Here is a 24,886-nt window from a genome sequence, read left to right as displayed (position 1 = left end):
ACCAAGGTATGGAAACAATCTATGTATCCATATATTGATGAATAGATAAAGAAAGTATACACACACATATATACATGTATGTATATGTATACATACATATACATGTATATATACACACACACACATATATATAATGGAATACTATTATGCCATAAAAAGGAATGAAATCTTGCTATTAATATTTTCAACAACATGAAAGGAACTTGAATGCATTATGCTAAGTGAAATGAGTCAGACTGAAAAAGACAAATACCATGTGATCTCATATGTAAATGGAATTTAAAAAACCAAAGCAAAACATGTGAGCTCGTAGGTACAGAGAACAGGCTGGTACTTTCCAGGATCCCGGTGGGAGGAAGGGCAAAATGAGTGAAGGGAGTCAAAAGGTACAAACTTTTGACTCTAACATAAGTAAATGATAGGGATGTAAAGAACAGATGGTGACTACAGTTAATAATACTGTATTGCATATTTAAAAGTTACTAAGAATAGATCTTAAAAACTCTTATCACAAGAAAAAATTATATATCTCTGCATGATGATAGAGGTTAACTAGACTTATTGTGATCATTTTTCAATGCATAAAAATATAGAATATTTATGTTGTACACCTGAAAAGGGTTATATGTCAATTATACTTTAATTTTTTAAAAAAAGGAGAAAGAATACAACATTTTTAAGTGCCAGTTAAAGGCTAAAATTCTCAATGATCATGGAAATACTGCTCTATTAAGAAGACGTATTTAATATAAAAGTTTAAAACAAGTCAAAGTTTAGATTAAACAGGATAAACTCATTTAAAAATGAAAATAGAAAACGTAACAAAATAGGAAGCTACAACATAACAGAGAGGATAAGCAAGCCAAAAGTTATTTATTTGAAGAAAGAAAGAGTAAAGTTCATGGCTTCAAGGGACATGTATAAGAATGTCCATGACAATAGTGTCATAATAGCAAAGAGTAATAATAATCATTAATATAAACCATTAAATAATAACAATAAGCCAATAATAATAACCACTATACCAATTTTTAAGAAAATAGATTGATGTATTTTGATATAAATACATATTAAAATATTTTTATAGCAATAAAAAAAATTGATTTACAGCTGTATGTCTCAACAAGGATTAATTTTATATATATGTTGTCTTTTTTATTTACTACAATCAGGATCTAACACTGAGTTTGTGGGAGGGAAGATGAGTGTATCTCCAAACAAAATCAGATCTCTGCCACCAAGGAAGGATGGGAATGGCTACTAAATAAGCAATCCACGGTGTCACCCTAAAATAGCCACTTGAAAAATGCAATCACTAAAAAAATCACTAAATGTGAATATGCTAAATCTAACTTGCATAGTCTGAAGATTTAAAGATTCAAAAGCTACAATAAAATAAACATGGCCACCAGATTCCTTTATTCATTATATATTTTCACAATAATATCTATGAATGTATATGGAAAAGAACAGTCATTAAATGTCCAAAGTTTGTTCTGTCATCACTGTATCCAACAAGTTTGTATATTACAATGGAGAATTCTGTTCCTGCCAAATGACAACTGTATAATCATAAAAAAAAATCATTTAAACTACTAGGCTACATTATGGATGTGTTGGCCAAATGAAATCTTTGACAATAAAAATACCTTGTAAATGGTGGAGCTGAAACTATATACCAATATGTTTGATCCCTCTGTCTAAAGTTTGACATGAGAACAAAAAACTTCTCTAAGTGTTTTTTTAATTTGTATTGAAAAACTCTAAATTATCATTGAATTATTTTACATTTCCATAGAGTTTTATATTTTACCTGAAAAATTAAAATAAACATGTTTATCTTTTTATTATCCTTATTCTACAGATGAGGAATTAGAGGCTCAGGGATGTCAATAACTTACTTAATGGACTTAGGTCCTATGAAGTGAAGATGAGATTTCCAATCAGGTGTTCTGACATTAACATCAGCTTTCTTCCCAATATACTGTGCTAAGTGGTGATCTCTAAAAAAGAAAACAAAAAGCAAATGAGATGGTGATCTCTAAAAGAGACCAGAAAATGGTCACCCTTGAGTCTTGAGCTAAGTGACTCTGAACTGAATACATGCATGAGCAAAGAAATGAAGATGAGGAAAAGAAACAATTGAAATCAGCCAGGGAAGAACACCTGGAGCTTACACAAATCTTACTTTCATGGACAGTATTAAAAACTTCATAATCCAAAGGGAATCGGACAGACAACTCAGAGAGAAATTACGTCAATAGTGGAACAACTTATCCTTAGATTAGTGGTGCTCTAAACCCATCTAATCTTAAAAATGAGTCTCAGAAGCATCAAAGTTTTTCCAAGTGACTAGGATAACCAGCAGTTCCAGTTTGTCCTAAATGAATGGTATGAAGAATGTTTAATTTTAAAACTAGGACAATCCCAGGTAAGTTGAATGAATTGTTTGCCCTATAAAACTCAAGAGCATTTATAGAAATATAAAAATATCTATAATAGAATGAAGAATATTTCACAGAATCTAGCCTTCAATTAAAAAAAAAACTGCCAAGCATTTATATAAGCAGGAAAATATGATTATTACAAAGAGATATATATTAGTAAATCAATATAGAAAGACAAAGTTTGACAGATTATAGAAAGTTTATCATGCTAAAAAAGACATGGAGATATAAAAAACATTTTGAAATTCTTGAGAGGAAAAATAAGTGTGAAGGTGATGAATACAGTAGATTAATTTCATACATTAAATACTAAAGAGAAAAGATTAGTGAACTTGAGGTCATAAAATAATCCAAGGTAAAACACAAAAGATAAAGAAACTGAATATAGTAAAGAGAACTTCAGTGGGGTATAGGACAATTTTAAACAGTTTGGATTTAGTATATATGTAATTGCAGTCCTTGAAAGAGTGGGAGAAATGTTGGACAGGAAAATTATTTGAAGAAATAACAGCTGAAATATTTCCAAATTTGATGAAAACTATATACCCAGAGACCTAAGGTCAAAGAAATCCAGGCTCAAGAAATATGATTATAAAATATATTATAATCAAGTATCTTTAAGTAGTAAGAAAGAGAAAACCTTAAATGTAGCCAGAGGATAAAAGATATATTACTCATGGGAAAAAATATATAAATGATGTGGATTTTTCAGAAACAATTCAAGTCAAAGCACAATGAAGAAATGCCTTTAAAGTATTGAAGGGAAAAAAAAAGTCAACCTAAAATTATATACCCAGAAAAAATCTTTTATAAATGAATGCAAAATAAAGGCTTTTTTCCAGATATACAAAAGTGGAAAAACAGCAAAAGTAGATTTGTGCTAAAATAAATATTAAAAGAAATTGATCAGGGAGAAAAAAGAAAAAAAAAAAAAAATATATATATATATATATATATATATATGTTTATATACCAGAGAGAAATGTAGACCCAGAGACTGCAAATAGTCTCCCTTTAGTCTTGAGCTAACTAATAAAAAGCACCAGAAATAGCAACTGTTGAATAATATAGCAAAGTTCCTGTGATGCTTATTAACTAGTATAATATTATTTGAAAGTAGATGATAAATCTAAAATATATGCTCTAAACCCAAATGCAGCCACTAGCAAACAATCCAAGGAGAGAGATGTAGTTAATAAACTGATGATAGAGATATAAATAAATCATAAAAAACATATTAATCTCAAAGAACACAGAAAAAGAAAGAAAAAAATAATAGATGCAACATATTAAAAAAAAAAGCCTAGAAATATACATAAGTCTAATCATATAAGCCAATTCATGGACTTGAATCAGAGCAAACTCCAGGATATTGTGAAGGATTGGGGAGCCTGGTGTGCTGCAGTTCATGAATTGGACACAACTTAGTGAGTGAACAGCAAAAACAACAAATCATATAAATAGTTGTTCAAATGTAAATAATCTAAAAAGTACATGAAAAGCTTAAAAATATCATTTTGAATGAAATAGCAAGATCCAACAAGAAATAATTTTTAAATATAATGAAACAGGCTAAAGAGAAAAAGAATGAGGAAAGATATTCTCTATACCAGTATAATCAAAAGAAAGAATGACTACTTTCATATGAGATGAAGTAGATTCCATAGCAAAAACATTACAGAGGGAGATAATTTTTGATGAGAAATATGTCAGTATGTCAACATAATATTCCTAAGTATGTAATTCAACAATGGAACTTCAAAATGCAAAAATCAAAACCTGATAGAAGTTTTAAGGATCAACTGATACAAGGTGTATACTCTGATCATGAAAATAAATAAGTAAATAGAAGTTACTTACAAAAAGATACTTGAATAATCTTCAAAGATTTATAAATGAAATAGCATATGTAAAAATAGCCCATCAAAAGTCAAAGGAGGAGGTATTTTTAACTGGATTAAAACAAAAACACAACATATCAAAAATTTTTTAATGCTTCTGAATCAATTCTTATAGGAAAGTTTATAACAATTGACACCTTATATTAGAAAAAGAAGGTATCAAAATAGTGACCTCAGCTTCCACCTTAAAAAGAAGTAAAAAATAAGAACAAATTAACACAAAGGTAGGAAAAAAGAAATAATAAAGATCAAAGTGGAAATTAATGACATAGATAACACAAAATGATAGAAAAAAATCAACAAACCAATCCTGATTCTTACAGAGATCTTCAAAATTGACAAACTTCTAGTTATCCTTTTCAGAAAAGGAAAGGAAAAGATATATGAATTGTACACTGGCTTTATGAGTGAATATTAACAAATTTTTATATTTGTTATTTGAGTATATTTGAGTATATATTTGAGTATATGAGTATATTTATATACTCATAAAGCTATCTATACCTGGAATTTTCATTGCAGGAAAGTTTTCAATTATAAATTTAATTTTTTCAACCAATATAAGGCCATTCTTAGTACCTATTTCTTCTTAAATGAACTCTAGTAGTTTGTGTCTTTCAAGAAATTGGCCCGTTCCATCTAGGTTGTTAAATTTATTGACACAATGTTGTACATAACTTTTCCATATTAATTCTGTAATACCTGCAGAATCTGAAAGGATGCTGTCTCTCACATTCTTGATAGTTACAATTTATATATCTTTTCCTTTCCTTTTCTGAAAAGGATCTTCACAAGCTCTTCTATAAAATTGAGGAGATAATACTTTTCCAATGTGTACTTTGAGGCCAACATTATTGACAGATTGTTATGAAAAGTAAGTTATAAGAAAAGAAAAATATACTTCTTGAATCAAGAAACAAAAATTACTTGTAATGTTTTAGCAAATTGAACCCAACAATTTTTACAAATGATAATGAACAAATCATAATGAATTAGGGTTTATTCTTAGGAAAGTAAGATTTCTTTTACATTTAAAGATCAATCAATGTGATCCACTAAGGGATCCCAAAAAGGATAAAATATTATGATAATTTAAATACACGTGAAAATAGGCATTTAGAAAATAATATTTCTGATCAAAATTTTCAGTAAACTAGAAACAGAAGGGGGATTCCTGAATCTGATAGTGGATATCTATAAAAACTTTTAGTTAAAGCATATTTACTGGTAAAAGACTAAATGTTTTTCCCTTTAGAACAGAAGTAAGAAAAGCATGTCTACTCTCACAATCTTTATTCAACACTGTATGGAATCTCTTGCCAATTGAATAAGGCAAGGAAAAAAAAGATAAAAAGAATCAAATTTGGAAAGGAGACAACAAAAGTAAATTTATTCATGGTTCATATAATTGTCTATGTAGAAATCCAATGTAACTAGAAAAAAGAATGCCAAACCTAATGAATGAGTTTGTAAAGGTTGCAGGATACAAGATTAACACACAAAATTCATATCTATAAATATGTTTGCCATGAATAAAAAGAAATATTAATTTACCAAACAGTATCATTACAATTATATGTGGAAGACCTTACACTGAAAACGACATTTACATGAGTGTACATATGTCAAAATTGGTTAAATAATTATATTTTTTATATATTGAGCTTATTTTCTGTATATATAGTCCTTTCAGGTGTTTGTGCTAAGTCATTTCAATCATGTCCGACTCTTTTGTGACCCTATGGACTCTGTCCATAGGATTCTCCAGGCAAGAATACTGGAGTGAGTCGCTATGCCCTCCTCCAGGGGATCTTCCTGACTCAGGGATCAGGAAGATTTCTTATGTCTCTTATATCTCCTGCATTGGCAGGAGGGTTCTTTATTACTAGCATCTCCTGGAAAGCCCAGACCTTGTATAGTAGGAAATAATTTTATATATGTGTGCATGCATGCTCAGTCGTGTCTGACTCTTGATGACCCCATGGGTTATATAGCCCACCAGGCTCAGCTGTCCACGGAGTTTTACAGGCAAGAATACTGGAGTGGGTTGCCATTTCCTACTCTACTTACATATTTTAAAATGTTAAAAACTGTTATGGTAAAGCTATCTTTTATATACCATTTCATCTTATCATTTAGCCTCCACAGATGTTATAAACATACGACTTGTTTCTGTATTAAATTCATTCTTGTCATGTGTTTTATCACCATGTGAAAATTGAAGAATTGTAGAAAAAAAACCAGGGCACATTATTTCTAGAAAAAATCTAATTGTTCAACAACATTAGCATTCTAGCACTTCAGAGTGTTGGCATTTGTGCTAGGGCTTCTCCCTTGGTGATTACAAGAAACTCAAAGGTCCAAGCATTTTATTCTCACACAAAAATGGCCAGAGGCAGAAAAGGATAGCTTCTCTCAGCGTGCCTTTCTTTAAGAATAAGAGACCATCTCTAATCATCATCTTCTCACTAAACAAAGACCAGAAGAGATCACCTTTTTCTTTTGAATCACTCATAAAAGCAAATGAAACTTAATAAATTGTGAGTTAGAGAAGAGACGCTCTTTATCAGAATTGTTTCATATACCTATTCCCAAAACATTGTCAGGGGACTGCATCCCCATAACTGATATGTATTAAGCAAGATGAACTCTCTTTCCTGTAAACACTAGGGCAGAAACTGATTTTTCCCTTTAACAGCTAAATTCAAAGAAGACAAGACCCACAGTGTCCACTACATTAATGCTCCAAAAGAAAGACAACTTATTATCAAGCACAACACAAAATAGAGATGAAACATAGCCCTCCAGTGTCCAGGATCTCAAGGAATTATGCACTTTGAGTAACACAATCAATCAATCAGTGGTCACATGTGAGATGAAATAGTTTTGCATTCCTCTTGCCTTCAAGAAAGAAGAGATCTGAATTGTTGTGGACCAGTCATTTAGCACTTGTCCCTATTTCCCAGGTGGCGCTAGTGGTAAAGAATCTGTCTGCCAATGCAGGAGATGTGAGTTCGATCCCTGGACTGGGAAGATCCCCTGGAGTAGGGAACGGTGACCCACTCTGGTATTCTTGCCTGGAGAATCCCACGGACAGAGGAGCCTGGCAGGTTACAGCTCACGGGACCACAGAGTCGGGCGCAACTGAACACACACACATACCCATACCCTACATGTAGATCTTCAGTGAAGATACTCTCCAAAAGTGGCATCCTTATTCAGCTCTCATTCTTATCTGTACAAAAGAGGCTGCCACAAGTCTATATGGTTACCGTCCCCTGTTGTTCTCCTGTATCTGTGACTTTGTGTAGGGTTCAATCACATTTCTAGGATCCCAGAGCACTCAAGAAATGCTTCTAAGAATTTAGGAAAGAGTATTCAAAAGGACTGTATAAAATCGTGTTTCCCCAGTCCCCGGGCCATTGAACTGGTACTGTTAGGAACCAGGCCTCACAGCAGGTGGTGAGCAGCAGGCAAGAGAGCAAAGCTTATCTGTATTTACAGCCGCTCTGGTTGCAGGAAAATAAGCTGTGTTCCCAGTGATTCTGTATTATGCTGGGTTGTATAATTATTTCATTATATATCACAATTTAGTAACAATAGAAATAAAGAGCACAAAAAATGCAATGTACTTGAAGCATCTTGAAAACATCCTCCCACCTCCTTTCCATGGAAAAATTGTCTTCCACAAAACAATTTTTGGCCTAAAATGAAAGACCAGATATATAGCTTCCCTGGTGCCTCAGAGGTAAAAGAACCCACCTGCCAATGCAGGAGACACAGGTTCTATCCCTGGGTTGAGAAGATCCCCTGGAGAAGGAAATGGCAACCCACTCTAGTCCTCTTGCCTGGGAAACCCCGGTCAGAGGAGCCTGGTGGGCTACAGTCCATGGGGTCCCAAGAGTCAGATACGACTTGGTGACTGAACAACAACAAAATATACTCTAAGACCAACATCTGGGCTCATCTTATCTCCCCCTAAAAACACATTTTATCACTAAAATTAAAGAGATGTTCTTCCATAGCAGAGTCCTACTTCACCTAATTTAGGAAAGACTCATATATTATTTTAAGAAAAGACAACTCCCCCCACTCCCACCATGCGGGCCCTGTGTCTTACATTTCTTTCCCTCCTTCACTTTTGAGAAATCAATAAACCTTCCCAATGGAGATTTCTGGAAGTATTCAGCAATAAAATATGCCATCTTTTACCCTTTCCATGAAGCTCCATCCTTGCCCTTCCGACCCTTTGAGCTGACCACTTGTGAAACCAGATGACATTACCCTGGCTCATACTGTAGCTGGTCTGGATCCAGGGGCTTGGCGCCTGTGGTGGTTTGCCTAACCCAGAAGATATCAAGAAACTCTCTGGAGTGTTCTATCCACGGGTGACCCTAATCACATCCTCTCATATTGCCATAATACATCATTAAGAGAAAAGGAGACATTTGATCACATACTAAAGGGATCTGCTGCATTGCTTGTGAGGAATCTGGCTAGAGAGAGTGACGAGGAGATCGACTGAGTATTTTCGTCCAGTGAGTCTCAAAACTAGCCATCCTTCATGTATTTATTATTTTCAGTCGGGAAATTAAAGATGAATAATGATTTCCCAATTGCCCTTCACAATCATGATTCAGCCTGAGAGCTAATAAGCCATCTTCAATACCCAAGCCACCTCCCCCCCCAGCACGACCACCACCACCTTTTCTGAACAGATATTTTTTCCACACGGATGAACACAAAGAAATAATCAGATAGGAGATTTTTCTTCTAAATTAGGCCTCTTGTTTGTAAACTGAAAGAGTGCTGATGCAGTTCAGACCCCTCTCTGCAGCACACAGGCCGGTGTTGCCCAGGCCGGTCACAAAGAGGGGGGAGAAGGGCAGGCTTTGTTCTATTCTTCAGACTCCTTCTGTGTGAGAGGGCATTGAGGCGCTCGCTGCTTCTCCGCACCCGCGCTCTCGGCCCCTCTCTCTGGCTCACACCCTCTCTCTGTTCCTCTCCGTTAGGCCAGCATGAGAGGAGCGCCGCTGGCTGGGAATGCGCTTTGATGTCGACCTCTGGCTGCCACGGCCAGACCTGCCTTGGTGGGTGAGTAGCACGGGAGAGAGGGCGTGTGTGGGAGAGAGAAGGATGAAAGGAGGGCGGCTGGGGCCCCGGGATGCGGACAGACTCCTGCCTGTTCGTTTAGATGCTTCAGGAAGGGAAATGCTGAGCCTCACGATTACAGAGGTGATGAACCAGCCCAACTTTAGAAATGACCATGTGAAGTACTGCCTAACCCGAAGAATCAAATTATTGTTCAGGCTTTTGGCGTAAAAAAAAAAAGAGAGAGAAGAAAGAGATCAGCCATGAGCATTGCCAAGGAGAAAAGACATTCAGATGACATTCTAAGGAGCCTGGTTACTCGAGGATGCAGGGAACCCGACACAGAGATAGGGTCTGAGTGACGGCTTAGCACAACTTGCGCTCTTTCAGCTTTTGTTTTGATGACTTGCACCAGATGTCAGGAATAAATCACAGGCCCTGGTGGTAAGGCTACATTTGTGATGCAGGCAGGCAACACATGAAATCGTCACATGCGCAATCTCCTCTGATCTCTGGGGACCAGCCAGGCAAGGGGCATCCTGAGAGGCTGAACCCACAAAGGAGCTTATGGTTTATATGAATTCTTGGCATTCAGGAGCTACCTGCGGTCAGATCATGGAGTTTCTGAGGTTCTGTCTAGATCAAAAGGCCTCATATTGCCAGGTTGTCAGGATAGATCAGACCTTGTTCTCCCATAACCAACACTTGTTTCCTCTTCCTTCAACCACCTATTTTGTTAATCCCACCACATAAAGGAATGAGAGTCTCTCCTCATCACTGATTTCACAGCACATTCTGTCAACGCTGTCTAGCAGGTTTGGGAAGGTGGAAGGAGGCAGAGAAATTTTATACAAAATCCTTTTTGTTTTTTTTCTATTTTGTTGACTCCCAGAGGATATTATTTCAAAAAATATTATCATCAAGCAAGAGTTAATTGAAGACCTACTACATGCTGTATCCATCGTCTCATTGTTCAGTTGCTAAGTCATCTCCGACTCTTTGTGACCTTGTGGACTGCAGCACACCAGGCTTCCCTGTCCTTCATCATTCCCCAGAGTTTACTCAACTCATGTCCATTGAGCCAGTGATGCCAACCAACCATCTCATCCTCTGTCACCACCTTCTCTTGCTGCCCTCAGTCTTTCCCCTAGCATTAGGGTCTTTTCCAATGAGTTGGCTCTTTGTATCAGGTGGCCAAAGTATTAGTTTCAGCATCATCATCAGTCCTTTCAATGAATATTCAGGGTTGATTTCCTTTGGAATGGGTTGGTTTGATCTTCTTGCTGTCCAAGGGAATATCAGGAGTCTTCTCCAGCACCACAATTCAAAAGCATCAATTCATCAACACTCAGCCTTCTTTGTGGTCCAACTATCACCTCCCTACATGACTACTGGAAAAACCATAGCTTTGACTATATGGACCTTTGTCTGCGAAGTGATGTCTCTGCTTTTGAATAAACTGTTTAGGTTTGTCATAGCTTTTCTTCCAAGGAGAAAGGGTCTTTTAATTTCATGGCTGCAGTCACCATCTGCAGTGATTTTCGAGCCCAAGAAAATGAAATCAGTCACTGTTTCCACTTTTTTCCCATCTCTTTGCCATGAAGTGATGGGACTGGATGCCATGATCTTAATTTTTTGAATAATGAGTTTTAATAAGCCAGCTTTTTCACTCTCCTCTTTCACCTTCATCAAGGGGCTCTTTAGTTCTTTTATACTTTCTGCCATTAGAGGAGTGTCATCTGCATAACTAAAGTTGTTGATATTTCTTCCAGCAATTTTGATTCCAGCTTGTGATTCATCCAACATTTTGCATTATGCGTTCTGCATAGAAGTTAAATAAGCAGAGTGACAATATACAGCCTTTATGTGTTCCTTTCCCAATTTTGAGCAGTCCATTGTTCCATACCCAGTTCTAACTGTTGCTTCTTGTCCTGAATACAGGTTTCTCAGGAGGCAGGTAAGGTTGTCTGTTATTTCCATCTCTTTAAGAATTTTCCACAGTTTGTTATGATCCACACAGCTTTAGCTTAGTCAGTGAAGCAGAAGTAGATGTTGTTTTTAAGCATCCTTTTGCTTTTTCTGTTATCCAAATGGTGTTGGCAGTTTGATCTCTGGTTCCTCTGCCTTTTCTAAATCCAGCTTGTACATCTGGAAGTTCTCAGTTCACATACTGTTGAAGTCTAGCTTGCAGGATTTTGAGCATTACCTTGCCAGCATGTGAAGTGAGCACAACTGTACAGTAGTTTGACCATTCTTTGGCATTGCCTTTCTTTGGAATTGAAATGAAAAACTGACCTTTTCCAATCCTGTGTCCACTGCTGAGTTCTTCATAGATCATTGAATTCAGAAGTTCAAAGCAAAATTATTTCACTTTGTATTCAATCTAGAACTGTCCTCCAGTACTGAAATGCCTCCTACTATTAAAATGTGGTCTTTATTTTTTAGAAAAATCTCATTTTAGGAGAATAAAATGATAAGAAGTTCTATATTTTTCCCACTGTGTCTTTTAAGGAAAAGATTTTTGGTTTGCATGATTGTATCTTACCTGAGACAAAATGTTCTCATACTGATCAGAGAATTCATGGTAGCTATTTGTTAGTGAACAATTCTGGATATCATTAGGAGCTAAATAAATTGTCTGCTGCCAGTCAAAATGCCATTCAAACAAAACCTCATTCTCCATTGAGATAGACTGATACATAACTTGCTTCCAGGATGACTTCAAAGCCAATCCCATATCCCACAGTTTACAGCCTGGAAGAAAAATTCAGAGTCCTCTCAGCCCTAACCTTGGCCCCTAAGAAGAGGCACGATGCTGCTGTTTTTAGGGATGTCTCAGCTCAAAGGAAAACCCCCTTATGGAATAGAGAAGTATCCTATTATCATACACACCCCAACCCAAGAGCTTCTGGGCTATAAGTTGGGTTCACAGTTATTAAAAAAAAAAAATTACCCTCCATTGCTTTTAATTGACAAAACAGAGAGATCTAGGTTAAATGGAACTATTTGTTTTAAAGGATAAATACATATCCTCAGTGGTAGAGAGTAAGTTCAGATTAGCTATGCACATTCTCACGAGTGCTTTTGTTTTCTAAACCACACCCTTATGAGAAATCTTACTGTTGTGAAAATCATTGCTAAAAACATAAAATAAAATGAAGCAGGAAAATTGCACAGGCAATGGAGTCACCCCCCTTCCACAGCCCAGGCAGATACTGTGCCTGTCCCTCACACAGCAGGTCATCTTTGGTGACTTCCCAGGTCTTCACTCCGCCCCTCAATTATGAAATCAGCAAAACTCTCAGGGGAAGAAGACCCAGAAAGAACAAATGTGGCAGCAAGAGACAGAGGAATCAATACCTTCAGAGTCTGAGAATGTAATGGGCCCTGTAGATCTGTTAATTATCAAACAAAAATTCTGTTTCAAGAAGGGAAAAAAGTGCATTTTAATAGCAGCTCTATAATTAGCCATTGCTGTTCAAGGTTTCTTAGTAGTTTTTATGTTTGTCTGCCTTCACCTTTATTTCCTTTAACAATGTTCACATAAAATGGCTCAGAATTGCTCTCCCTCTAATTATTTACTGTAACAACCAACAAGCTGAGAGAAAGATGACAGAGGAGTGAAGAAAGATCTTTGTACAGGATGTATTGACTCACCACTGTTTCCTTCTTACTCCTCGATATCTTTTTTGTTGTTCTTTCCTAGCATATAATTTGTATGTTTGCATGAAACACTTGCCTGAGCTGTTTGATTCTATGATGTTTGATTTTAATATAGATACACAGTTTGTTCAGCCCTTGGTAAAACACAGATCCGATCTATCCCCAAAATCGCCACTGGCCAAGATGGAGCTGGTGGGACTTGTATGTGATAGGGGTGGGCATCAGTTCAGAAATATAAATGTGACAACCGGCAGAAGGTAGGAGTTTAGATGCCGAGACTGAATTTAAGGCAGGGAGTAATTTGGGGGGAAATGTTCAATTCTGAGGAAGCAAATGAGAAATGAAATCCTCAATGGGGCAAAAACAAGAGCAGAAGTCCCAAGGACAAATCAGGGTCAAAGTCACGACAGTCTAAAGAAGGCAGGACATTCACACTGAAGGAAGCAGTCAGCCTGGTATCATGTCCTTGAACTGAGGTTGCTTGCATCCACTGTTCTGAAAGCCCATCTTTAAAAGGTGAACTCTGAGTTCAGCACCAAAAATGATGAACGTTGCACTGTGAATAGCAGTGACTCTGTACTCAGCCAACACCCAATACATGGAATGAGAATATGTTCAAGAGTCAGAACATGGGCTTGGGAGGTGGCAGATTCAACTACTATTCATCACCTTTCTGTGAGCAACATGCAGTGATCACTATCAACAAGTTGTCATTACTAAGTGATCAGAATATTATGAGCAAAATGGTAACATGAAACTTGAAATGAGAAGAGGCTAAAATTAAACAGCTGAGGGGTGAACCATTGCACCCCTTATAACATCACCCATCCAAGTCACTTCCAGGATGAAGAAAAGACCACAGAACACCAGGACATCACTGACGCCACAAAACCATGTCAAGTGGCTCTCTTCAAAACCAATCAAAGGTGTGACCTTTGACCTTTTCTGTCCTGTCCCAATTTAAGTTTCTTTCAAAGATGAGTCTATTCCCACTTTGATGTGACACCCATGAGATAATACAAGAAGCGCCTCCACTCTCTGGGAGCCCGGGGCTTTCCTCTGAAATAAATATGGGATGACTTCTGTCCAACACAAAGCCAAGTTTAAAATCGCCCATGCTATGTTAGAGATCTCCAACAAGATTCAGAACAAAATAAATTTTGCTCTGTTCTTTGAGTAGTAATGGCTCCTGGTAATAGGCTCTTTCTGTAGTTTATGGGTCCATCTTGTAGTTTATTAGAGCCCAGTCTGTGTCAGGACTTCCATTATAAGCCCATATTTCTCTGGGTTGAGAGATCAACAACAAAATTGGGCTAGTATTGAACCTTAATCTTGATATTCAACCCCTGCTTGAGAATATAAGAGGAGAAATTAAAGAGAGAAGGGCAGAGAGAGAGATGGAAAGAAACACCCAGGAATGTGATGTTGTAATTCCAATATTTGTTTATCTTAGTAGTTAATTGTAAGGCACACTTTTTTTTTCATTGTTTCCAGTTATCATGGGACACATTTGATGGATGAGAAGTTATTTGATAGAAAAAAAATTAAACAAAAATTAAAATCAGTGTTCCCTCAGCACAGTTATCATATCTATGTGTCCACAAAGCAAACATGTCTTCACCTTGTAATTTGCTACTCAAGTCACTTAAAGAATGAGGGGTTTAACAATATGCAAAGCCAAGAGAGAAAAATGGGTTTTTAAATGTTGAATTTTTCCTAGTTTTTTCTTTCCTTTGGCTTATGATGAGCCACTGGCAGACTTCTGTTAAGATGAACTTTTATATCTTTCTTTATTTAAACAAAAACCAAATAATACCAACGTTGTTTTTTATTTTTACTCATACCACACTAAAGAAAATTATTTAAATGTGTTTAAAGTGCTTCCGATGGCCATGTTAGCTAAGAAAAGATCATTTGTAAAGGATCCATTTCAAAATGCACTGTCTTGCTGTAATGTCCACTATAGAGAAAGACCTTAGCTTAAATTATACCACAGCTATTTTAAATGGATTTTTAAATTATCTACCTTTGCATTTCATCATGGATGTTTCAGGGAAATTATCCTGAGATAATGCCAACAAATGGCTGCAGACTTTAGGTTTATAATTGCTCTTGTTCATTTAAGGTTCCCAGCAGACCATATCAGGAAATTCAATGCCTGGCAAGTCGGGGTTGATAATATACCGTAACTGGCATTTTCTTATTAGATGAGCACCCAAATCAGCTTTCATTTGTAGCAATGACCCTAATTAAGAGAACCATGATTTAAAGCACAGTCTGTGCATTTTAAGAATCGGATCTGGATATGGTAGTATTAGCCAAAGGGTTATTTTTTTTTTTTTAGCCCATAAAATTGGCATTATCTAACCTTAATTTTTCATATGTATATCATATTCTTTCAATTTCTCTCTCAAAATAAGAGGCTTCCTTCTAGCTTCCGAATACAGATATGCAAAACTGTCACATGTATACATTCCCAAGTATCTAAGTGTACTCACCCCTATCTACAGTAAATGATTCAGTTTTACACTTGTAAGAGATCTTAGAAAAAAGATAACTTGCTACAAGGCTCACCAGCCCCAGCTTCTTAAGTGGAAGAACCAAGGGCTTTGAATCTAATACAGTTTGCTTTGGATCATCAGTTGGTGAGAGGTAGAGCCTAAATTGCCTAAGTATTTTGAAAATTACACAAGAAAGAACCTACTCTTCCCCACCTCCTGCAAAAAACAAACAAACAAACAAAAAAATGACCTGTTAAAGATGTTACCTGTGGCATATGTTAACGTACCTGGATTTGTTTTTATTTTTTTAAACTCATCCAGTCAACAGAAAATATTAGTTACTGGGACCTTGAAGCTTTGTTATAGACTGAAATTTTATCCTCACATTGGTCACGGAAGGACCATGACCATGAAATTATCTTGTACTGTATTGGAAGGATATTTGAGTACTCCATCTGAATGTGTGTATAAATTTGAGAACTTATCAAGTGGGACCCAAAGTAAATCAAATCTCTTTTATATGCCGAGGATAATGAGCTGAAGCAAGAATGATAATCAATATTTGGAGATCATGTTATAATTCATAAAGAACCTTTACCTATATTATTTCCTTAACTACAATTACCTTCACCCAACACTGTGAATATGCATGGCAAAAACAAGAACTTTAGATATCAGAGCATCACCATGCCAATTTCTCTGTTTAGAAGTAAGACTGTTTCCTTAAGTGAAAAAAATCCAGGTTTCCATACATGTACTCTCCACTATGCTATACTGTCTTCCTGGTAGAAATAATTATTATTGATAATATAAATAGAAAAAGTCAATGTGATTTCTCAGTTATGGTTATAATTATAGTGGTGATTACAACAGCTGTTACTTTTGAGCTTCAAGTGCTTTTCTCTGCAGTATCTTACACATAAACATGGATGCAAAAAGCCTGTATGGTAAGTATTATCACACCAATTCAGAGTATGAACCAACAGAGGCTCGGGAGCTCAGATGATTTATCTAAATTCACAGAGCCTGTAAAAGGCAGAACCAGGATCGGAACCAGGTTAGCTTGACCCAAAGTGAACTGTTTTCTCTTTGCAGTATTTCCTTCATGATAAGATAGCACACATGTTTGACAAAATAGTGGTAAACTGGCAATAGGAACACAAACAGAAATCAATGCAAAACACTCTCAAGGTTCAGTTAGAACAGGAGAATAACTTCACAGAAAAAAGAAAAGTTCATAAAAGGAAAGGCTGTCTATGTAGTGGGTATAGTTGTGTGTGAGTGTGTGAGTGGGTAGATGTTGGTGTGGGTGTGAAAGAGATGTATATATATATATATATATATATATATATATATATAGACATGATGTAAATCATGTATATAAATGATAAATCCATGTTTATATTTTCATTTATGGATACGTATACATAAATACATGAAAAGTAAAAAGAAAAACATTTAAAAAATAAAACCAGGAGGAATAACACATGATATTATTAAGGTTTTTCACAAAATCCTACACAATTCAAACTGTTATTAAGTAGAATTTATTTTATAAGTTTGGTATAGGAGATAGGATTCCTACCAGTATTATAGGCAACTTTTTATCAAGGTTTAATTGTTCGAGTTGCTTCATTTCAAGGAAAATGATTTAGCCTCCAGGATATGCAGATGACTATTATAATAAGCCACATTTTTGTAAGGAGAGGAGGGCCTTCAGCTATTCTTGCAAGAGCGAAAATTTCCAGGAATTATCCTTACTGCTATTATAAATTAATAAATTTTAGTGGTGCCATACCACAAATCTTTGGCACTGACCTATATAGAAACATTAATATCTTATGATATTGATTTCAAAGACAAAGTCCAGAACCTTATGGTAAATCTGGAGGAAGTTTGTCTCTCATGATAGATGCTGCCATAAGACTCACCTAATAATATCTGAGTAAATCATAATCTCCACGGGAGCTCAGCATGGGCTCAGTAAGCACATACATCCTCTTCAGGGGACTCTGGGCCCTCAGGCGCCCCAGGCACACTTCTTATAAACAGCCAACTAAAGTACTGCTAGTTTTTGTGCCGTGTCACTGTCACTGATAAACTGAGTGAATACCTAGCTCAGGTTTGTGAGATTTGTACTGTCAGTACCAAGCTGATGGAGCTTTAGATGCATCCCTCCCCAAGGCAAGGACATTTCCAAAAGGATGAAATAAGTACTTCAGGCCAATTAGAAAGAGCCTGGAAGAGACCCAGGTAGGATCACGGAACAGGCATGCTTTGAGCTTTGATAGCTCAACCATCTGGGCACAGTTCTTTCCGGATACAATGTTCAGTTCAGTCGCTCAGCCATGTCCAACTCTTTGCAATCCCATGGACTTGTATGCAATTGTGCTCAGCAATGTCCAGCCCTAAAAAAAAAAAAAAAAGCCGTGCAGCACATCAGAAGTTAGAAAAAGCAGTGCCTTTCCTGCCCTCTCCTCCCACCTTCCCCACCCCCAGTTCACTACCTTGAGTTATTAGCACTATAATTCACCATCTGCTAAATATGTTTTCCAAGCATAGTCAAGTGAATGTATTAACACCAGACAGCAGCCTCTGTAAGTAATCAGAAACTTAAACAGGAGTAACCACAAAGTAAGCCAGCTTCTACAAGTCCTCGTGATGTCAGGGGTAGGGATGAAAGGTCAGAACATCACCTTCCAGCATCTCAGCTATCAGCCTTATAGACCATTCTCCCCAAATGGCCAGTCTGGGAAAACGTTTGAGACAGATATTTTCCAGTTTGTTTATTTTCTTCTGTCACTTCCACTGGTATTCTCTGCTCTTCTTGGCGGCTGACCTTTCACAAATGTTGGTTCTGTTTTAGAAATGTCCTATTGTAAATAAGAGGGCAGAGTTCTCAGAGCAAAGGCCAGTGTAGCTAGGAGGCTCCGTGCGGAGCAAGGAGCCTTGTTTCATCTGCCAGAGGCGAGTGTTAACCTGCCCCTAGTCCCAAGGAGGGGCAGGGGGTCAGGCCCTACTCTCCAATGCTTCATCCATGCTTAGTTCTTAACATTCCCCAAGAGAGCATAATTATCAGAATGGAACAATGTGTTGGTTGGCTCATCAACCAACACATTGGTTGGCAAGGTATTTTTGGAAATAAGAATCACTAAATATCTGGGTAACTTTTATAGGGAGACATTAGGAAGAAAACTGGTATTTAATAGTATGGGTGTTGATGATTAAAAAACATTCTATTCAAGATTCATATTTGCCATGATGGTTAATTCCTTCAGCTCAGAATCTCTACAAGATAAAGACTGATTTGGCATGTAATGGAGTTTGTTTGAATGGAAATTATTATCAGATATGCCCCAACTCCACTCCTATTAGATGTGAAATTCTAGTTAAGTGAATCAAGTAACTTCTCTGAGCCATTGTTTTCTAAGTAATAAAATAAGCATAATATTCCCTCCTCACTTGCCTCAAAATTTGTTGACACTCAAGTAAAACCATGTATGTGAAAGCATACTGTAGACAGCAAAGCACTTTCCAAGGATACTTTGTTGGGATATTACTCAATAATAGTTTTTATAAAGCTTCAGATGATAAAAATGTGGGCATTCCAAAATTATGACACCCCAAATAGTGATATGTTTCTAAGGCCTGATGCCATGGGGAGCAGGCAGGAGGTTAAACAATACTTTCTGAATAGGAGATGAACTCAGTGTTTGAGGTACATTGAGTGCCCCTGTGGCTCAGTGGTGAAGAATCCACCTGCTAATGCAGGCGATACAGGTTCCATCCCCGAGTCTGGAAGATCCCCTGGAGAAGGAAATAGCAACCCACTCCAGTGTTCTTGCGTGGGAAATCCCATGGACAGAGGAGCCTGGTGGGCTACAGTCCGTGGGGTCGCAAAAGAGTCAGACACGACTGAGCAACTAAACAACAATGATTGAGATTAAAGTTGCAGGACAGAATTTCTTCCTCCTCCTGTCTCCAAAATACAAATGGTCCTCAGGGGTAACGAATTCGACACCCGACAGTGGCAGCCCCCGTGGCTTCCAGGGGTTTCACTTCCAGGCCTTGCTCAGCAGACGATGCAGCGCTGCTGATGCTCACAGGTTAGGAACTCAACTCCAGTTGTGTTCCTTGGCAGCATCTCTGGATAAGAGCAAACAGCCAGGAAGTTCCTTCTGTGCTATCAAAGACAGGACCAGAGAGACAGAATCTCTCACTACATTGTGAAAGCATCTCATGTTTTGAGTTGGGTGCAGATCTGAATGCTTCCTTCAGAGATGAGTAGTTCTGACTGTCACTTCTTAGAAGGGTCTCTGGCAGAGAAAGCTCTCTAAAAACTCCCTCTGATGGCCCTTCTATGCCTCCTGATTATTTTTTTTCCTATCCACCTCTCCTGTTTTTTTCAATCACAGTTGCTGGATTTGAGATCTTTGCCATCTCAGTCACATTTTAGCATGTGTTGCATTCTAATGCTTGCTTTTCAGTGCTTTTCTTTTGTAAAAGAATCTCTTTAAAGAACAGAATGGAAACAAACAGCTCTTCACATTGATGAAAAGGAGACATTTGGAGTGTGCGTAGCACTGTGAGAAACTGGTGGGGGGAGCTTATTCAGTCTGTCAGTTACTCCACTTGGATTTGCAGACCTCCCTACTAGGTTCTGGCAATGCTGAGATAAATAACTTTGGTTTCCTCCCTAGAAGGATGAGGCCCCAGGGAAATGAGACTCCCTGTCATCCCATCAGTAGCATGGGCTCCATCACCACCTGTGATACTTTGATTCAGAGTTGGTCCATTTCATATGAATTCTTCAAGGCAGAGTCCATTTCTAACCCAGCTCTAAAACTTCTCTATCACCTTCAACTGCCTTGAACACCTAGAATTTAGTTATTGCTGCTGTTTAGTCACTAAGTTGGTGTCTGACTCTTCTGGGGCTCCTTGGACTCTAGCCGCCTCCTCTGTCCATGAAGTTTCCCAGGCAAGAATACTGGGGTGGTTTGCCATTTTTTTCTACAGGGGATTAAACCCATGCCTCCTGCATTGCAGGCAGGTCTTTTACCACTGAGCTACCAGGGAAGCCACCTAAAATACAGTAGGTATTTAACAACTATTTATGGAAAGGTAGCTTCAGGGTAAAAAAAAGGAAAGGCTAAAATGATTTGGTATCATTTTAGCTGGAAGAGTGAGGTTGAATGCTTTGTTTGAAGGGCCCTGAGAATAATTGAAGATCATGAAATAATTAATTTTATGTGATCCCAGGCTCTTTGCACTCACCAGATATTGGCGTCCTCCTACTTCCTTGGTCATTAGGCAGGTCTAGGTTTAATTGCTCTCCTCTAAGCACCTGCAGTGAACCAGGGACTGCATACGTACTCCCATGTGGAATGAGACAGTGTCAAAAAGCACCCCCTGAGTGAGCCCCCATAATTCCCACAGTACTAGGGTGGAAAACGTGGCTCAAAGACCCTAAGTTGTCTACAGTCCTAAAGCTGATTATGTGAGACCCAGGATGCCAAGTAAGATGGGCAGAGCCCACAACGTAATTGACTGGGAATGCATTAGCCTCAGAAATCAGAAATTAATCTGGAAACATGAAGAATCAAAGGCAAAGATGGTTAAAACAATTATAATTTTTAATCTATTAGGGTGATTGGAACATTAAAAGCATCCTTTGAAAGATCAGACCAAAAAGTAGAAAGAAATCAGGGACCACAAGATGATCAATAAGCATTGAAGTTAATGGCATGCCCCCACACACACATGCACACACACACACAATCAGACCAGCTAGTCACCTCCCCTTTGCAAGGAACAGGTAGTTTAGGACTGGACTCATCTTCTTACCAGGGGAGCCCCTGTGAGTTTAGTTTATAATTAGTTCATCTCAGCATGGCCCCTGTCTGCAGCCTCAATGAAAATGACTATCTCAATGCAGGATGACCTGTAGATTTGTTTTTTCAATTCAGTAGTTGTTTAAAGCCAGGTAGTAACTTACTTAGCAGAGAAGATAAAGTTCACTGGATAAAATGTGCAGGCATCACTTCTCAGCCTTTTGGCTAAGATCATGTGTAAAATGTGCAGGCATGCAAATGTAAGCTATTTCCACTTGGCACATCAAAGTCCAATACTGTGCATTCCAAAATTCTCCAAAGTACTACACACAACTTCACGCTTCTCTGTATTGCAAGATAGGATTATGAAGGTCTGATTTCCCTAAATTAAGTTTTCATAGCTGATGAATCCTGAATTAAATGTGGAATGGTTTGAAATGAGTCTCTCCTTCACTATGGGTTGGCTTCTTTGGGAGGTGGGGGGAATTTTCCATATCCTTTCCAAAGAAGATGGATGCTTGTGGAGTAGAAGAGGATGATCAACGCAGTTCTGACTGACCTTAGAGGATGCCAAAAAAAGGTGACCCAGGAAACTCAGAGTTGCACAACTCTCGGGGGTGTCATTGGCATTGCAGCCCGTGTAAGCAGCTCCTCCGGGACCTGGTAAACACAGTGGCTCTAGAGATCACTGGTCTTTCCTCTTCTTTAGACAGTTTCCTCTGTTTTAAGACCTGAGATGGTGGGGTAGGAAGAGGAAGCGAAGCCGCCATACGCTGTCTTGGCCCCAAATCACGGTGACGTTTCCACGTCAGTGTGTTACGAGTGCTCACGAGAAAGAGGAGGCGGAAGTGCGGAGCACGATGCGTTTTCCTTTCTTGATGTCACATGCCTTCCCAGGGGTGGGTCACTGAGCCCTGTCTGCACAGCCTCCTCCCCTTGAAAGCCCCAGCAGAACAATTCCTCTTTACTATTCTAACTTTGCTTTTGTCAATAAGCACTGAAGACATAAAAAGAGAAGATGGGCTTTGCTCCTGAATGAGAGCGATTTGACTTTCAATATCAAGAGAGTGGCAAATACCTTCAGATGTTGTGTCCTGCTGAGCCTTTTCAGAGGCAGGTTTTTGTCTGCTGAAGGCTGTTTTCTCCTCACACTAGACCCAGAGAGGTGATCTCCTCTTAATTTGACCTCATGGATGCCTCTTGGCATGCCAAACTGGGCCCCGTTAATTTGGGGGGAATGGCAGGCACACAACCATGTTTCCCTGAGACGCTTTCAGCCACGCCATAGCAAGCAGGAGCCCAGGTGCCTAAAGCTCGCCTGTCTTGTGTGTTTGGGGTGCTGCCCTTTCTCCCTCTCCACACATCCCCAGAGTGGCAACTTCTTAAGGCAGAGCTGTAAAGTAGGCATGGAATTGGCACTTTGAGATGCTATGCTTTTTGCAAGCTTTGAGGCACACATCGAGAATTTAAATGCACCCCCGAATAGCACTTGGGATCAAGAATGATACCTTTCAGGTAGTCTGTGCTGAAGGTCGGAGGATGGAATAGGCCCACCAACACAAGTATTGACGTATACAACTCCCAGGCTCCTCCTGAATCAGGGTTATAGACAGCAGTAGGGAGTAAAACACATTCTCTCCTGACAAGCTTCAGTGCAGTAAAAGGCATTTTATATTTATGCATAATGAGCTACTTCCGTGCTTTACAGACCATTTTGCACATGGTTTGTACCTCATATTAAATTTGATGATGTATTTGAAAGCATTTTATAAACAGAAAATTGTATGCAGATTTTAGCTATTATGAATATAATGATGAGTAAATAACTTCAGTTACTGAGGTTGTTATTGAGCCAGCTTGGAAGTCTCTCTCCCCCTCTTCCTGACCCTACCATTGAATGCAGAAAAGAAGTTACAAAGGGATATTAGGACATGGTTTTCTGAAGTTATTGACATTCACAGAACTGTACATAGACAATAAAATCCCATTTCTTAAATAAAATACTGGAAACAATAAAGAGATTGAAAACAATCAGTGCACAAAACTAGGGTGAAATAGTAGGAATGGTTAATATATTTTAAGAAGGTGGTCTGCCAATATCCAGTCAAATTTTGAAAAAAGCCCTACTATTTGATATTAATACAATAATTCTACTCTGGTGAATCCAACCTATAAAATAAAAACACCAGTCACTATATCCTTATATCAATAGGGAAACATATATCAATATGTAGGCAAGTAGATAGATGTTCAGAGTAGCATTTTTTGTGGTTGCAGAAGACTTAAAAGGGCAAGTCAACCATTTTTAAAATATTTATTTTGTATTGGAGTATAGCTGATTGACAATGTTGTGATAGTTTCAGACGAACAGAGAAGAGACTCAACCATACATATACACATACATGCATCTATTCTCCCCTAAACTCCCCTCCCATCCAGGCTGCCGCAGAACACTGAGAATTCCATGTGCTTTACAGTAGGTCCGTGTTGGTTATCCATTTTAAAAATAGCAGCATGTACATGTCCATCCCAAACTCCTTAACTATCCCTTTTCCCCATCCTTCCTCCTGAAAACAGTAAGTTCATTCTCTGAGTCTATGAGTCTCCTTCTGCTTTGTAAGTAAGTTCATTTGAATAATTAATTTATAGATTCCACATGAAAGGGATGTCATATGATATTTCTCTGTCTGACTTACTTCACTCAGTATGACACTTCCTAGGTCCATCCATGTTGCTGCAAACGGCATGCTTTCTTTTTAATGACTGAGTAATGCTCCATTACTTTGCCAACAAAGGTCCGTCTAGTCAAGGCTATGGTTTTTCCAGTGGTCATGTATGGATGTGAGAGTTGGACTGTGAAGAAAGCTGAGCACTGAAAAACTGATGCTTTTGAACTGTGGTATTGGAGAAGACTCTTGAGAGTCCCTTGGACTGCAAGGAGAGCCAACCAGTCCATCCTAAAGGAGATCAGTCCTGGGTGTTCATTGGAAGGACTGATGCTGAAGCTGGAACTCCAATACTTTGGCCACCTGATGCAAAGAACTGACTCATTGGAAAAGACCCTGATGCTGGGAGGGATTGAGGGCAGGAGGAGAAGGGGATGACAGAGGATGAGATGGCTGGATGGCATCACTGACTTGATGGGCATGAGTTTGAGTAAACTCCAGGAGTTGGTGATGGACAGGGTGGCCTGGCGTGCTGCGATTCATGGGGTTGCAAAGAGTCGGACACGCCTGAGCAACTGAACTGAACTGAACTGAACTGAATGCTCCATTGTATATATATATATATATATATATATATATATATATACCACATCTGCTTTACCCATTTCTCCGTTGATGGTCAGCCATTCTTGAACAACACAATGTTAATGGCTTTGTACAATTTTTTGTCTTCAGGATATACTGTAATTTACTGAGCTTTACACTTATCTCAAAATGTTTGATTCT

General features: G+C 38.0%; 1 long non-coding RNA gene across 1 annotated transcript in view; it reads left to right on the top strand.

The window, feature by feature from the left end:
* The window catches only part of LOC110140058 (uncharacterized), a 60,230-nt gene that overhangs the window by 22,216 nt on the left and 13,128 nt on the right, over positions 1-24,886 (top strand). Inside the window, exon 4 of the long non-coding RNA XR_011491877.1 lies at positions 9,361-9,442. This is a non-coding gene — a long non-coding RNA (uncharacterized lncRNA). The remainder of the gene's footprint in view (positions 1-9,360; positions 9,443-24,886) is intronic.

The sequence above is a fragment of the Odocoileus virginianus genome, chromosome 16, assembly GCF_023699985.2.
Source record: "Odocoileus virginianus isolate 20LAN1187 ecotype Illinois chromosome 16, Ovbor_1.2, whole genome shotgun sequence".
Lineage (NCBI taxonomy): Eukaryota > Metazoa > Chordata > Mammalia > Artiodactyla > Cervidae > Odocoileus > Odocoileus virginianus.
The sequence above is the reverse complement of the archived record's forward strand: the minus strand, read 5'-3'. Positions and strand labels throughout refer to the sequence as shown.